This window comes from Dermacentor silvarum, chromosome 4 (assembly GCF_013339745.2).
Source record: "Dermacentor silvarum isolate Dsil-2018 chromosome 4, BIME_Dsil_1.4, whole genome shotgun sequence".
In the NCBI taxonomy this organism is placed as follows: domain Eukaryota; kingdom Metazoa; phylum Arthropoda; class Arachnida; order Ixodida; family Ixodidae; genus Dermacentor; species Dermacentor silvarum.
This window is the reverse complement of record NC_051157.2, coordinates 143,669,470-143,684,685: the sequence shown is the minus strand read 5'-3', so window position 1 is coordinate 143,684,685 and position 15,216 is coordinate 143,669,470.

Here is a 15,216-nt window from a genome sequence, read left to right as displayed (position 1 = left end):
ATGTGCAGAGAGATGTCGAAAAACAGTTCGCAGGTGTTCCTCGTGTTCAAATGAAGTGGCGCTAGCGATAAGAAGATCGTTCAGGTAAACGTGACAAAAAGTTAGACCGCGTAAGACAGCGTCCATAAACCGCTGGAAGGTCTGTCCAGAGTTGCAAAGTCCGAGTAGCGTTCGAAGAAATTAAAGTAAGCCCAAAGGTGTTGCTATCGCGGTCTTCGAGACGTCCCCTGGTGCCACTGGTATCTGATAGTATGCCTTCACTAGGACCACCTTGGAAAATATTATAGCACCGTGTAAGTTCGTTGTAATATCATGAATGTGCGGCACAGGGTAGCGTTTCAGTACAGTTGCTCGATTGAGTACCCGGTAATCTTCACATGGTCGCCGGTCATCTGGTGCCGGTTTTGGTACCATGTGGAGCGGAGACGTCCGAGGGCTTGATGAGGGCCGGGTGAGACCAAGCTCGAGCATATGATTGAACGTTTGGCGAGCCGAACGGAGCTTCTCATGGGACATGCGAGGCGGTCTGGCATGGACTGAAGGACCAGTCGTAGTTATATAATGGAGCACGTCATGCTGAGCTGCACTGTCCGCCTTTGCTTGGCGCATAAGTTCGGGAAACTCGTTTAGTATTGCCACAAAGCGAGATGGTCCGACTGGTGAGACCACTGAAGGGCTTTACGGAGGGTGTCTTGAGGGCTTGCCTTGAACTGTTCAGTGCGACACAGGATCATATAGGCGTTGGTTGCGCACGTCTTCCAAAAGACCAAAGTGACGGAGGAAATCAGACCCGAGGATTGCAAGTTTTACATCAGCAAATATAAAAATCCAACGAAATGTTCTGTTTAGGTCTAGGTTGAGATACAGCAAGCGATGTCCGTAAGTACCGATGGTTGTATTGTTGACTGCTTGTAATGGAGATGAGCTCGGGCGCTTACGGTCAGCTGAAGACGTAGGGATAACGCTCACCTCTGCGCCTGTGCCTACAAGGAAACGGACACCACAACTACGTTCGGTAATGAGCACTGCGGGGCGACTTTCCGTCGATATTGAAGCATTGGTGGCCCTCAATGCTAGCCTCTGACGTTTCCCGGATATTCACAGGGCGCAACGCATTTGCGCACAGCATCACCATGTTTCCTGCGGTACCAGCACCAACACAGTCACGACTGTTGTGCGGGTGCAATGCGCTGCTTCAGAGGGCGCGAGGTGCGTGCCTGCAAAGTTGCCACTATGTCGGTGACGCGCGCGATCTCTTCCCGAAGCTCGAGGAATTCGCTGGGAGAGGGGGCGGAAGCACTCTCCGCATGCACGTTAGCGACGGAGGTGGAGGGGGTTGCCGCTGCCATGATGGTTTCAGCGATGGCGGCGAACTTGCCGAGATCCTTTTCAACCACCGTAGCAAGCGCCACGGCACGTGGTTGTGAAGACGCTGAAGAAATAATCTCGTGCAGCAGCGTGCTGTCAAGACCTGTAAGGCTTCCCACAAAACGCTGCATTTACCGCAGTAGTTGAGATGGTGTGTGGCCGCCAAGGTCCGTGTCGTTCAGGAGCTGCCGTAAGCGTTCTGGTTGAGATGATGTGAGGCGTCGAATGAGTGTCTCCTTCAAATTTTGGTAGGTGTTCTCCGCAGATGGGGCGAGAAGCAAATCACGAACCTCGCTGGCTGTAGCTGGCGGCAAGCAACTCACGATGTGATGGTAGCGCGTTAGGTCGGCTGTGATGCGCCGGGCGGCGAGTTGTACCTCGACTTGAATGGATCAAAGCTCGGGGTCATTGGGCCAAAAGGGTGGCAGCTTCAATTCGACTGGAGATACGGTAGGCGTGTCGGTGTCGCTGTGCGTGTTCATGTTGGGTGACCACTGTTGGTTGCTGGCGCGTGTGAAGAGCAATGAGACCGTGAGCGATGAGTTCCGAAGACTAAACTTTTTATTCTCTCACAAGAAAAGAGAAGGCGCGTGCCCAACAGACTTGGCTGTCGGATGAATAACATGGTGTCACAGAAGGAATAAGGATTATAAACAGGGATAAGGTGCCCCAGAAAGGCTGGCCAACGTTTCGATAGGAGGACCTATCTTCGTCAAAGGCGGCCTCGTCATCCTCGGCGGGTTAGTTTTAAAGGGTTAGTGGAGTGACGTCACGTCGATGTCCGCTGTGGCTGGCTGTAAAGGGAGAGACTGAAAAGAAAATGAGCGCTGGCGCTTGACTGGCTAGGCGCGGTTTCTAAGACGAGGAGACAAGAGCGGGAGAGCGAGAAAGCGGCAAAAAATATATATAAAAAAAGAAAAAGAAAAAAACCGTCAGAGGGGGTTGGGGGAGCGAGAGGCGAGTGAGCGTTCGGAGGAGTCGTGGTCGGCGTGCGTTTGGGGTCCCTGAAGAGCCGGTCAGTGTGCAGGTCACAATACGAGTTGAAAGCATGACTTGAGTAGCGTAGCATCAAGGCATCGGGTAATTTTGTGATTGACAGGGAGCAGCTTGGTCCGTCAAGGGACGTTAGCCTCACTAGTTCGCCCTAGGCGTCGTCGCGGCGGTATACAGAATTGGCGAGACCTTGTGTGGTCAAGGCGCCGAAAAAGGTATCCTGGCGTCTGGGATTTTGGACTGTCTCGGTGTGGATCTTGTGTGGAGAAAAAAAAGAAAAAAAGAACGGCACAGGAGGGTGACAGTGTAGAAAAAATATAATTAGAAATTTAAACATGGGGGTGGGAGACAGGTGTACCTGGAAAAGCGCTCGTATGGTTGATCAATGCGTAAAAGCATGGAGGACGATAATAAATTGAGTGGTAGGGGAGATGCAGGGAAGAACTGGAAATGGAAGAATAGGTGAGGTTGAGGAGAAAAATAAAAAAATAAAATAAAAAAATAAAATAAAACGGCACAGGAGAGTGACAGCGGAAGAAATATAATTTGAAACATGAACACTGAGGGGACAGGTGTACCTGGAAAAGCGTTCGCATGGTTTATCAATGAGTAAAAGCATGGAGGAGGATAATAAATTGAGTGGTAGGGGAGATGCAGTGAAGAACTGGAAATGGAAGAATAGGTGAGGTTGAGCATCGAGATTAGCTGGAGGTTTAACTTGTTTTGCGCCTTTGTTAATTGTATACCAATTTAAGGTTTATGTTACTGCTTTTAGCGATTCTAAGTTGCCACGCAATAAATTCATCCCCATGGAGTGCAGGCATTTAAACTTGTGTATGAGGTATGATTCTGTATATTTTCTCTCGCGAGGTGAACGAAAATTTGTTTGTAGTATATAGAGTCTTGCTTCATCAAATATATGGCCGTGCTCATTGAAGTGGCTGGCTACTGCTTTAGGTAAATTGTGTTTTGTATCTGCGCGATGGCCGTTGAGTCTCGTGTGCATTTCTTGTCCAGTCTCACCTATGTGTTGCTTGTTACAAGTGGCACATTCTAGACAGTAGACTACGTTGCTTGACGTGCAGGTGAAATTCGAAGTTACCTTGTGAATGTGATCTGACGCTGTACTTTTTACTGTAGTAGTAGATTGAATATGTTTGCATGTGGAACACCTGGAGCGGCCACAAGGACCGGATGTTGGCTTCGTCTTTGTCCTTAGTTTGGCGTGTACAAGAATGTCCTTGAAATTACTGTTCCGTCTGTAAGCTACTCTGGGCGGGTCGGAAAAGATCTTATTAAGTTTCTGGTTGCTCGTGAGAATTGGGTGGTATTTCCTGAGGATATTGTTCACGTTGGGGAGTGTGTTTGAGAATTTAGTAGTAAGAAGAGGCGTTGTTGTCCTTGTGATCTGAACTCGTATCGTGACCTGCACACTGACCGGCTCTTCAGGGACCCCAAACGCACACCGACCACGACTCCTCCGAACGCTCACTCGCCTCTCGCTCCCCCAACCCCCTCTGACGGTTTTTTTTTCTTTTTCTTTTTTATATATATTTTTTGCCGCTTTCTCGCTCTCCCGCTCTTGTCCCCTCGTCTTAGAAACCGCGCCTAGCCAGTCAAGCGCCAGCGCTCATTTTCTTTTCAGTCTCTCCCTTTACAGCCAGCCGCAGCGGACATCGACGTGACGTCACTCCACTAACCCTTTAAAACTAACCCGCCGAGGATGACGAGGCCGCCTTTGACGAAGATAGGTCCTCCTATCGAACACGTTGGCCAGCCTTTCTGAGGCACCTTATCCCTGTTTATAATCCTTATTCCTCGTGTGCTACTCCATTAGTCAGCCATCTTTTTTTATATGGTGTCACAGAGTGGCGCTATAAGATATCCATATAAACGTGCGCCAGTTAGAGCGGCGCGCGGAAGGTGTTCACTACAACATAATTCTCTTACGCGGAAACACAAATACAAACCCCTTTTCTTGCATTTCTACAATTCATACAGCGGCGCGCCGCGGTTTGCTCCTTGCAAAAACACCATCCAGATGGCACTCGCCTCCTCAGCAGCCGCGCGCGGAGGCGAAATTGGAGGGAAAAGAAAGCTGCAGTTGCCGAGAAGCCTGATAAGCAGCCAGGGATTTTTGAAATGCTATCGCGTTCTACTCGTAAAGGCAAAGCTTAAGGATCCTCCAAATTTTGTTGTCCAGAACACTACCGGCACTATATGTGAAAATTAACGCTCTCACTTCCGATCAGCCTGCTTTTACTGTCGCGTTGTAAAATCCACCAAAAATACCCCCAGGCTGACGGCTACATTCCTCAAGTTCTTTATTTGTCAGCGTGGACAAAATTACACGATGTTTATTTTGCAGTAGCGTACCTACCGTATTGCACCACAATAGAGAGTTTTAGAATAGGGGCCCCAAACGTTTTGGGGCCCCAAAGAAATAGCGTCGACACCACTGCGCATGCACGAGACGCTAACTGCGTTTGGGTTTTGCGTTGGGCACGCTATTTCGCCGATTTAGAGGGAGCCCCAAAAGCAGCCCCAAAAGTATTGCGTCAACAAACATGGCGGCACCCATCGAAGCGGCGGCTCTCCGAGTACCAAACTCGGCTTGATTCGTGGTAATGCGTGAAGTTAGTAAGCTAGGAGAAGTGACTGCGGTTATCGCTTTCTCTCAACTAACGTGTGTAATGAAGATTGATTCATTAGACGCCGCTGATTATGAATTAGATTGTCGATTTCATGGCTCGTAGGCCTAACGTGGATTAGCTTGGCTGGTGAAGGCACGTCAAGTTGGTTACTCAAAATTAGGCGCAATAAATCGCTTGCTGCTAATAAAATAACACCTTAATTGCAATTAAACGCAAAACCACGAAAGTCAAAATTACTCTTCCTATCATAAAATGGTATAGTTTATTTTAATATTTATAATAGCTTTTCTTTGACACCGTAGTGGCGCTGCAAGCGCAAGACGGTATTCGCAAACGCAAAGCCCTATTCTAAAACTCATCGCTCTTGCATGCCCCAACGCTAACACCCGCAAAGCTCTTTGGGGCCCCAAACTTTTGGGGCCCCTATTCTAAAACTCTCTAATAATAGAATTTCCCAGCGTGTCAGCACTGGTTGCGATGTCCAGTAGTAGTCGAACAAGGCCGTCTCGGCGTCTATTACCTCAAAGCGGGCTTGGCTACGCTAATAACACGAATCAAGTAACTCACCGATGTTAATGTAATTTATTAATGACAAAGATTGCTTCAACAAAACTTTCAACGCGCGCAATGTACTTACGAGTGAAAAGAAATAGCGTGCGACCCGCCATGTTTGTTTTCATGTCCCGCAGTGCGGCAGCAGACGTCGCCGTTTAGTTAGGAGGTTTTCATCCCGCAGCGAACAATTTCACATAATTTTTGAAACTACACGCTTCTGTTTACATGCACCGGTGAAATGCGCACTGTCGATATGAAGCTATCCCTGCTTGGCGCATTAAATTCTATACGCTTTCCTAGCGTATTACGCTACTGATATGAGATGCGATACGCTTGAAAGTTCATACGATATGCTTCTATGGCATTCATGCAGACGCCAATTCACTCGCTGTAGACGCTCATTCCCCGGTGTTACGGAGTTTTTTTTTCTTTTTTTACGGTACACCTTCTCAATGTTTTTGTGTTTATGCTGTGACTTCTCTTTTTTCAGTCTTTAGCGAAGATGGACGCGGTTGCATTATCGAGCGTTTGCTCGGTCGGATGTTTGGTTCCTTGAACCTTTTTCAATGCGAAGCATTTCTTGGCGAACGTTGGCCACTTTGAGCGTATCTATTTATTTATTTATCTATCTGTCTAGCCACCTACGTCTTGGTGTCTCATAGTCATTTCGTTAACTTGGTATGTAGCAAAATTGTCATAGTAGGAAAAGAGTGTATGACGAACATAAATGATAGGTCATGAAACAGTCGCCTACAGACGTCTTGGTAGTCTCGTGGTCATTTCGTTAAGTTGGTAGGTATCAAAAATTACATAGTATGACAACAGTGTATGATGTAGATAAACGATAGGTCATGACATGAATGTCATGATATGCGCGTTATCTGTGTCATGAAAAAAATGTTGTCGCAGTTTCACCTGAAAGGCGAAGCATCAATTGCGATAGCAAATTTGTAGAGAGGTATACGGAGTAATGATATTAGCTTTATCAGCTGTATAAACTTGGACATGCAGCAGCACCGGCAACACGCAGAACTATTGTCGACGCCTTCGGCGTTTTGCCCGCGTTCGCTCAAAATGCGTGCGGCGTTGGTGACTGTTGCCGGAGCCTCTGATATAAATAGGCACTTGGTGCCGCAACTAAACGTCGCCTCCCTTCCCTCCCCCTCCCCCCCTGCCCCTCTTCCTCGGCCTCTCGCGCATCGGAAGAAGGCGCGTTTGCTCTACATATATGGTGATTGTAAAGGAGGAAAGAGACGCTTACTTCTGCAGCCCTTAAGCGAGCACGGCGCAGAACGCCTCACGGCCTCCCACTCCACCCCGGGCCTGACCGGCCTGGCACAACACCCCTGCAGACTCTGCAGCACGCCAAGGCCTTCCATCTCGGCCTGATACGTGCCGCCTATGCCTGCCGGTTTTGCTTCGCCCAGCCATGGCGTCTCCACTCTATCCCTTCTTTCGCTCCCACTTACCCCTCCCCGTTGGCGCTGAGCCGTGCTCCCTCAAGGGCTGCAGAAGATAGCGCCAACCTTTCCCTTTCCCTCAAGAACCACTTACCACTTACCACCAGAACGCGCGTTTGTTCTCCGCCGTGCGTTCACTCCCCGTGAAAGCGCGCGTCCCTAGCGCCCTTTCACTCGCACATACAGCGTTCGGCGCACGGCGACGATTTCATCTCCATTGACGTCATACGGAACCTCACGGCGACGGCGACGGCGACGGCTACGGCGACGGCGACGCCGACGGCAGAAATCTGCTTTTGAGTGTCCATATAATTGCTATCGCAATAAAAGACACCTACGTCTTGGTGCTCTCATGGTCGTTTCGGTAACTTGGTAGGCTCCCCGCAAACTGCTTTGCATAAAATCGATTCCCACAGGGCGTGCGATCTGCCGGCTTTTTGGTTATTGAAATGAAAATAAACGAAAGAGATTTATTCATCCTATAATGGTGACGGCTACTCTTTTTAACATGGCAGAAACAGAATAAAAATATATCTGCAATAAGAAATGAAACCGCGTCCCAAGGCAAGAAATTCCACGACACACAGCCCTATAGACCCTCGAATGCAAAGTTACAAAAGACGAAGGCTAGTTGCACTACAGTGAGTTCGTATGCATACGTGTACGCAAACGCACGCGCCAAGCCGCAGTGCTGTCTGCGATTAGCAGGTAATCAGATGAACATATGAGGAATACACACTGATGAAATAATGCACGTGAGCTTCAGCACAGATTACATAAAAGAGTAAACATGTAACACACAGCTCTAGCTGCCGTCTTTGCGTCGGGTGTCTAGGGCATTGGAGAAGTAGATGGCGAATATCGCCATCGTCGTTGCCACAGGAGTAAGTCGGGGATATAGAAAATTCTTTGTGAATGCTGTTCCAAGGCACATTAGACAAATTAGTGAGTCGGTAAATTTCCGAAGTTCTACATCCAGCTCGCACTTGAGTTGAGGGTACACTTCGTAAAGGATCTATTCCTTAGTATTCTCAATAAATAAGGTTGACATACACAATTACTTTGTTAGTACTCTTAAAATGCGTAGCCTATCCATTGATGATAACACTATCACTTGAATATTGCATTATGAAGGACCGATATTTGCCAAATAGTGTGCAAATTCGTTGCCTCCTATTCCAGCATGTCCCGGGACCCACTGCAACATAAATTCATGTTTCCTGAGTTAAACTGTTAGGTACTGCGCACGTCATTCGTGCGTGTGGCTGTTGTCATCAATGTTTCCTAAAGAAGCTAAAGCCGCGAAGGAGTCCGTAAAATAAGGATGGCATAACTTAAGCTGCGGTCCCACTTTCCTTGCTTACAGAACAGTCCGCGTAGACGTGAACAGAGTCCTGATACTTGTCAAATAGCTGATGATTATAATGTGAATGGTTTCGCTGCTAATGTGGAAGCGTCGATTTATAATGAAGCTAGCTGTTAGCCTCTCGTCGGTCGGCATTTTTCATGTCCTTTGTCCATAGGCAAAACGGTGGCCCAATCCTGGAGGTAGTACAATACTTGCCCTCCCACTCCCCCCCCCCCCCCTCGCGGAGGTGAAGCAGGCTTCAAGCCCTCAGCAAAGTGAAGTTAAAAGTGCATACATTAGGTGGAATCACGCATACAATATACAGGACGGCATTCATTTCACTAAAGAACAAGCATCCGCGCCACATAATGGATGATAAAGCGCTGGTGATAACAATGCGAAGCACATAGCACTCCGCGCGTACATTTCCCGGTAAAGATAACTGTAGAAACTAATTTCATTGTTGTGGCCGCACCGCTATGGTATGCAACGAATAATTAGGACTCCCGGGGAGCAGCGTGAATACGAGGAGTGGCAAAGGGCAAATGAAAGGGCAATACAACGAGCGCCGCTGTGCTTTCAAAATCACCATTACTCCCATTATTACCCTTACTTCCATTACACCAATGCAATAAAGCATTGCTTGCTCCCCTCATCAGTAGTAATGGTGGTTTTCTACAGCTGCGTTGGACATTCAATTTCGCTGCGCCGAGATGGCGAGTTAATTTTTTTCTTTTGAAGACCTTCGACTGACTTTCTATTTTCGGTGCCTGTAGAAGCATTGGCGTGTACAGAAATTCTGAGCCCCTAAAACCGATCGCTGAAGTCATGGTTTATGCTCTTGAAACCTGACGTGTATCTCTGCACCCGGGCGGTACCATGTTATTACGTGCGGGAACACAAAGACAAAAAAGACTATTATCACTTTATTTACAATACAGCCAGACCGCAAGATATACACTCAGTCTCATCAAGAGCCTAATCACTTCATAGTCTTTCTCGTGCAGGCTCGTCTCTTCAGCATCTGTCGATGAACTCGTAGTACTAGCCCCGACGGCAAAAGCGCCGGACCGGTGCTGTGAAATATCTAATGCACGTGGAGAGTTGTACGACTTGAGCCTCGCGACGTGGACAACGTCCCCGGTTGTCGCAGAGGAGGACGTAGTGGGCATAGCCAGAATGATTTCATATATAACGTCAATCACTTGGCGGAGCACGCGATATGTACCTCTCTAACAGGGGACTAGCGTTTCACAAAGGGCAACTTTACGAGATGGTGACCAAAGCAACACGAGGGTATCAGGCGAAAAATGACATCGCGGTGACAGAGGTCGTAGCGGTGCTTAGACCCTTACAGACGAGCGCGTGCAAGTTGACGAGCATCGCCAGCACGTGCGATGTCATCACGGGCATAATCGCTAGCTGAAGTGGCGGTGGACGGAAGCACAGTGTCTATTGGTAGCCTCAGATCTCAGCCATAGAAGAGGTAGGACGGGGAAGAGCCAGCAGTTTTGAGGCGGGTAGAGTTGTAAGCAAAGGTAATCTAAGGTAGAGCAAGGTCCCAATCCCGGTGTCTGGCTGAAACGTATTTTGATAACATCTTTGTGAGGGTTCGGTTCAAACGCTCAGTAAGGCCGTTCGGTTGTGTATTGTAGGAAGTGGTAAGTTTAAGGTGTATAGAGCATACATGCATGATGTCGTCAATGACTTTGGACAAAAACGCACGGCTATGGTCTGCAAGTATTTTACACGGAGAACCTTGCATCAAAATTATATCGTGTAGCAGGAAGTCCGCAACATCAGTTGCGCAGCTGTTCGGAACAGCGCAAGTTATATAGTGAGGCGGTTCGCGTAGCCCGCAGTGACAGCAACCCACTTGTTCCCCGAGGTAGATTCCGGAAAGGGGCCGAGATGGTCTAAGCGGACATGATGGAAGGGCTCATCCTGGATGTCGAGCGGCTGCAAGTTGCCAAGTCCCCAGCGGGCAGCTGGAATGGCTTCTTGCGTCGTTGGCATAGGTCACAAGCGGCTACTAACGTCGTACGGAACGGGCAAGGCCCGGCCAGAAAAAAAAACGGTGGCGCACTCGGTCGTAAGTTTGAAATACACCGAGGTGTCCTGCTGGTGGTGCGTATAGTTAAGCTCTTCTAGAATTGTTGAGCGGAGCTGTTTAGGAATTACAAGTAGAAAATCACAGCCTTCCGGGTGAAAGTTACGACGGTACAGAGTACCGTCGCAGAGGACGAAAAGGCGTAGAGTAACTTGGGCTCAAGAGCAGTCAAAACAGTCGACGACTGTTATGATGTAGGCGTCACGACATTGCTCGTCGGCGATATGGAGGAGCTGTGATACGGAGGAAACGAAAGCAGCACTGTCAGTATTAGAGTGGTCCGAGTCGTCAACAGGATAATGGTACAAGCTGTCAGCGTCTTGATGCAGGCGGCCAGACTTGAAATATGAACATTCTTGGAGCCTCAAAGCCAATCGACCATGCCGGCCCGTAGGATACTTTTATGGATGGTCAGGTAATATGGAGAAAGGACAGCCGTAAAGGCAGGGACGGAACTTCGCAACCGCCCAGACAACAGCCAGGCATTTCCTCTCCGTAAATGAATAGTTGCGCTCTGATGGTGATAGGATGTAGCTTGTATAAGCAATAATGCGATCTTAGCCACGCTTACGCTGGGCTAGGGCAGCACCTACATCATTACCGCTGCCATCTGTACGCAAATGTACTGTAATGGGCATGACAGCAGCGCGCCTGCAAACATCTTGTACAAGCCTTTGATCTTCCTTGTGCAGATCTTGAGCAGCTTGTTCTCGAAGCATGCGCCGTCCTCAAGGGAGTAGGTTGAATCGCGAATTCCTATCGGCCCGCCCGGATCGTTCGACGCAGTCAGCACCAATATATCGAAAAGCTGGTGTACCTACAGAATCTCCGAGCTGTCAACCCTCAAGTTCATCGTCAATCCTCACATGCGCACCTGTGTACGTGCGTCGTCATTACCCGCGAACATTTAAACACACACCCGGCACTCTGGAGCTTCATTGGGCATGGTGGCAGCGCGTCTGCATGCATGTTGTACAAGCTTTTGATCTTCCTTGTGCAGGTTAGTTATCTATCTACCTGGTACTAAATCCTTCCGTACCAACGATGTTTGTCTGTTGCTTCTGCCCTGCCCATGGTCTTTAAAAGATAACTTGAAGGAAGCTGTTAGTTCCTTGTGTTTCTTGGTCAATCTGCTTGCACGTTGCGGCGACGTAGAAGAAAATCCTAGTCCAATGGTTCTGATGGCTGTAATATAGACAGTCAAAATTGCCCAGCACCTAGGAATAATGTTAATGAATCCGATTCTTTCAGAGATGGTTTATCTGATCGTGAGCTCATTCTTGCAGTTGTAGACGGTCAAAAAGATATTATAAGACATTTGAATGCGTTCGGTGCTGCTCAAAGTCTCATGATTAATGCAATAATTCAAAGGCAAGCTTGATTGCTTGGAGTCCTCTCTTGCACGTCTAACTTCGACCCTTGAAAATGTTGGTGTTGTCGAAGCAAAAGTCCATAACATCTAGCACAACATAGAAAAGCTGAAAGAAAAACTTTATGACCTTGAAAATGAAGGCAAAAGAGCGCTATTATACTTGGTTTTCCTGTCATAAGAAGCCAATATCCTCGTTCATTACATTACGAGGGCTCGAATCCGGCAACATTGATGCCTTCAGGTAGCAAATGTGGGTTTATTGACCAGTTTCCATCACCCAAAAAGATCATGTGCTCGTGACGCCTACGGCAGAAAGGATGTTCCACATCCGCCACCTAGGTTTCTGAGTGGTGGCGCTGGCTAACACTTCCAGGGTTTTTTCTAGGTGTAAAACATAAATACCCTAGAAAGTGGATGGGGAAACGGCTCCGCGGTAGCTCAATGGTGAGAGCATCGCACGCGTAATGCGAAGACGTGGGATCGTTCCCCACTCGCGGAGAGTTGTTTTTTCATCCATTTTCATTTCCATTAATTTTTCATTTCTTTGGTTCAATTAGTGAATACAAGTAATTTCCCCTATGTTGTCCTTGGTGTCATCGTTTGTTGGCTTCTTATGATACGAATAATAAAAATCGGGCCCCTCGGTTCCTTTTCTTCTCGTTCATTACATAACGAGGGCTTACCTCATGACTGGACTCATTCTAAAATTAAGCCTCTTTTGAAACAAGGCAACAAGCTGATAATCGAGAACTACCGTCCAAATAGCTCTGACATGTACATGCTGTAAATTGCTTGAACATATTATTCATAAACACACCACAATGTTTCTTGATAAGTACTGATAGCTGTCACTAGTCTCAACATGCCTTTAGAAGAAGGTTTTTTACCACAACTCAGCAACGATGAAATACATGAATTCGCTCTGGCTATTAATAACCGAACACAGATAGATTCCATTTTCTTAGACTCCGCCAAAACCTTCAAAAAGGTTTTTCATTCTAAACTCCTTTTGAAGCTACGTCTTACGTTAAAAAATGCGCCACTCTGTACCTCGATTGAGTCTTACCTTACTCCGAGACAGCAGTATGTCCTCTTTATAATACACCTTCTAAAATGTTACAGTAGTCCCACAGGGTTCAGTGCTTGGCCCCTTCTTATTCGTGTTTTACATTACTGACATTGCTGACATTATGGAGGTTCCTATCCGCTTATATGCTAACGACTGTGTCGTGTATTCAGAGACAAGCTCTGTTAATAATCAGCAAAAGCTCCACTCAGAAGCAGAGAAATTAATGCATTGGTGTGAGGCTTGGCAGATGTCTGTTAATTACCAGAAATGTGTAACCATGTCCTTAACTAATGAGGAAGAGCCTTTGACTTTTTCTTACATACTGAATGGCAACGTACAGCCTCGTGTTAGGGATTTTAAATACCTCGCTCTACACTTCTGTGATGATCTCAAATGGGATCAGCATATCACTCGCATGTGTAATAAGGCAATGACTAGACTTTATTTCTTGACACGTTCTCTTCGTGACGCTTAAAGCCACACTAAACTTCCTACATTTAAATATTTATATTACCAATTCTTGATTATGCAAATGTTTTGTCAGCAAGAGCGCACGCCGCTTCCTCGTTTCATACACAAAAGGCTGTGCAATGTTACACGCACCCGCCGCGGTGGCTCAGTCAGCTAAGGCGTTGCGCTGCTGAGCACGAGGTCGCGGGATCGAATCCCGGCCGTGGCGGCCGCATTTCGATGGAGGCGAATTGCAACAACGCCCGTGTGCTTGCGTTGTAGTGCACGTTAAAAAAACCCAGGTGGTTAAAATTAATCCGCGGCCCTCCACTACGGCATGCCTCATCATCAGAACTGGTTTTGGCACGTAAAACCCCAGAAAGAAGAAAGTGTTACACTCCAGTGCCGCTAATCGTCATCAACGCAATACCGTGACTTTCGCACTATTTATCTACACACTCGGCTGAAGCCGCTTGCCATGCTTTTCTGGGGCGCCTCACGGGTGTGTCAATTTCTTTCGGAGGTTATCTGTTTATCCTACGTCGAATGCTAACAGTGCAGGTGTGGTGAATTCTCACGCCAACCCTTTCTTTCCAATACGCTAAAAGTTACAAAAAAATTTTTACCTCCTTGCGCAGATGAAACTATAGTTCAGGGAACAATAAACAAATGAATAAAATGCATCAAGGGTTTGACCCCGCCACTGCTTCTTTTTTGGCCGCCCATAAAATAATGTTCAAGTGATGATAGCCCAAGAATGAATCTACATAAACGAATGCAACTGGAGGCTTGCCGTGGGCGGAATTTTATGTATTGATACCATTAGCTCATTCACACAGGGTTTCGCCAGAGATCCCGAACTTTCCCGGACTCGGGTCATTCTGCAAAACACCCATATTCAGCGAAATGCGCACTGAAGGTTTAAATTGTTGAGGTTAAATATGAACCTTCAAAACAGTTCCGGAATTGTTGTTTTCATCCGACATTCATGCGTAACACGATGCCCCTATGTGTACAGTTGGCTTTCCCGGTCCTCTTATTCAGGTAAATGAGGCACTTTGTTTATATTTGGTTGAAATACTAAAGTGTTGTGGATGATGCAATGTAGAAGTTGAAACTGTGTGGATTCATTGCAATGTTCAGAACAGAAATGCTTATTCAAACATTCGAGAACGTTGACGACTTGCTTCAGGAACCGTGTACCAAGCTTGCTAAATGTCTTGAAAGAACTGAAGGCACTGCAAAAATGACGTTTCAGAAGTGAATTTGAAATGAAATGACGTTTCGTAGGTGAATTTCTATGAATGTTTCAAGGATCTCACTTATGTGGGTTTTCTGCAAAAGCATTTTAAGCAATCGCTCTAACGCGTTAAACATCATTTATCCAACACCTTTTTGAGTGCCCTGGTGGCCCTGTGCGTCACTCAGAGTACACATTTGGTAGAAATCGAGAGCATAATAAGGCAATGTGCGGTGAACGTTAGCGTGTCCGACATAATTATTAGCTCCACATTGCTAGCTCCATAATAACTCCACTGAATACTCCTCTTTACCTCTTTACCTGTTTTCTGTCGGAATTAATAAATTTGTAGGACTAAGCAGCATTGATTTCATGTTTGATGGAACTGGGAGACACGTTATATCTAATGTGATTGCAAAGTTTGATCCGTGTCAAAAAGCACAGCGTTTATAGCGCTATGCGTCATTTTTTTTCTTTCTTCAGAGTACGAAATGTGACGACCTGTTCAAATTTTTCCGATATGTGGGTTCATGCTACTAGTCTTATGCGGGAATGTTTTAAAGTGCGGTCTAATCAGAAATTTCTAACGCAACTACT